Source organism: Crocodylus porosus, unplaced genomic scaffold (genome assembly GCF_001723895.1).
Source record: "Crocodylus porosus isolate Cpor-Errol unplaced genomic scaffold, CroPor_comp1, whole genome shotgun sequence".
Taxonomy (NCBI): Eukaryota; Metazoa; Chordata; order Crocodylia; family Crocodylidae; genus Crocodylus; species Crocodylus porosus.
Genome location: NW_017728931.1, coordinates 46,505,455 through 46,507,701, shown reverse-complemented (window position 1 = coordinate 46,507,701; position 2,247 = coordinate 46,505,455). Strand labels below are relative to the sequence as shown.

Sequence of the window (2,247 nt, the reverse complement as noted above, 5' to 3'; positions counted from 1 at the left end):
TCCTTATGGAACAAGGTGATGTAACAGTTATGTCCCTACTTTACATTAAAACACTAATGAAGAGCCCCAACTCTTTCTTATCAAGAAATTTTCCTCAGCTTATAAGAACGAGATGTCTAATATTTACTTTACTTGTACAGACATCCATTTATTCTAATGTTCCAAGTCAGAGACTGCTTATTAGAAGGTGTACAGCTTAGCTGTCAGGTATGCTTGCCTTTGAGAAAAGGGAAGCATTAAAAAATGCTGGCAGTCACATGAGAGCAATCATGAGAGCGGTAGTTATTTTAATAAATAACAACATTAACTTAAAAGGATTTAAGGGACTCTCTCCTACCAATCTACCAGTGTTTTAAGTCTTTTGAATTCATAATTAATGGTTCTTTACCAGTCTTGGTAGGTTTTTGATGAAATCAATGAGAAATGCACATAACATGGAGGGCAAAGTATAACTTTAAATGCTTCCCTTTTTGCTGTTTTCATGTTCCTAGTTTTTCTTTTGTTTTGGTCATATCCCAATAATAATGTCCTGTTAGAAAAGGAATTTGACTAAAGAATTATGCAAAATGCTTTAATTATGTAAATACATGTTCATGTGGAAATATGGAAATGTACAGTTAGTTTGGTGTTTTATGGGAAACTTACAGTTGTTATGAAGTTAATGAATTTTAAAGATTCCCATCAATCATTTAACACTACAATACATTGAAGTGACAAAACATTTACCCTGTCACAATTTACCATACATAAGGAAAAGCTTAGAGATGAACTAGAAGTACATAGGAAACTGATAAAAATTCCTCAGGGGAGTATGCTGATGTGGTTGTTAATGTAGATATTTCTGGCAACATCATTGCTACCACCTTTGTGTTAGAAAATGTCAATATGATATTACGTAGAATGGAAGACACAAAATAAATGTTTGTTTAGGTTTGTAACGCTTTGTGAAGGGATAAAGCTGAAAGAAACAGTGACAGGCATTTTTTTTTAAATAGTCAAATAATTACAATATACCTATTCAAATAAAATTCCCCTTGAGCAATAATATATTTTCAAAGGTAAAAACAGAATTTCATCACTTGGTTCATTGTACAAAAGTGACAGTAGTAACCATAAAAACGTAATGACCTTATGCCTGTCTGCTTCTATGCTTTAAGTTTCACAGCAAAAGTATTAAAAATGGCATTATTACTAAAAAGCTGCAAACATGTCAAATATATCACTCTGAAGTAAATTAATAATATACAATAGCATACTATAAGAACTATTAAGTAAATAGTAATCATGATTTTCTATATAAAAAACTATCAAAAAGTGTTGGAGAAAAAATATGTAGTGTAACAGATTAAATCTGCAATATGGCCAAAGGGAAATATGCTGCAGATCAAAGTTGGCTCTTGTGCAGAAATATCCAGCATGAGTTCATTGACTCCCTTTTCACTGGATGAGCAGGAGGTCCCATAATGCAACCAGCAGAGTAAAATTTATTCCATTTTGTAACATTAAACTTTACCCGTAGTTGTAACTTGAAACTGTTAAGATTTTTGGTGCTCTGAAGTTGCTGTCTGGAAGGCTATATAAACATCTTCTGCTGAAAGGCAGCTCTCTCAGACTTTGATGAGTAATCTAGGCAGAGGACTGATGAAAAGAAGGGAAGAAATTAAACAGCTTTAGATGGTGAGAAAGAACAATGCTGTAAAGCCATTAAACACAACCCATTAAGTGTATTTTTGCCAGATCTTGCAAACACACATGGATAAAAGTATCCCCATAGAGCTCAGCAGGACCTTATACACGTATAAAGATGCTCACATGCGTAAGTCTTTGCAAGATCAGATCCTGATTCAATAAGCAAGGCCTTGATGCTTTACCTCAATAAATCAGTGGAAGTAGAAGAAGGACCCTATTTCAAGTGCATAACTTGAAATAAGTAGTTCCAGTGGAGTCAATGGGAACCATTCACACAGTTAGATCTGGATTGAAAACAGTGTGCTCAGCACTAAGACCAGTTAAATACTTTGTCAAAACTGACTTTTAATGAAAAAATGAGTTTTCATCTAACTTTCTTGTGCAAAGGGCCTGCCTCCTATACTACATTTTGAGGGTTTTGTTGAAAGTCCACCACCCAGAAAGTAAAACTTTTCTGAATTCCTCCTAAAAAAAAAAAAAAAAAAAAAAAAAACAAAATAACCATGGAAAAATGTAAATTAATAAAGTAATAAAAATTCAGTTTAGCTGAAAATGTCA

General features: G+C 33.2%; 1 long non-coding RNA gene across 1 annotated transcript in view; it reads right to left on the bottom strand.

The window, feature by feature from the left end:
• Positions 1-267: 267 nt before the first annotated feature.
• Positions 268-2,247, bottom strand: part of LOC109316582 — a 3,883-nt gene continuing 1,903 nt past the window's right edge. Inside the window, exon 2 of the long non-coding RNA XR_002102876.1 lies at positions 268-1,638. This is a non-coding gene — a long non-coding RNA (uncharacterized LOC109316582). The remainder of the gene's footprint in view (positions 1,639-2,247) is intronic.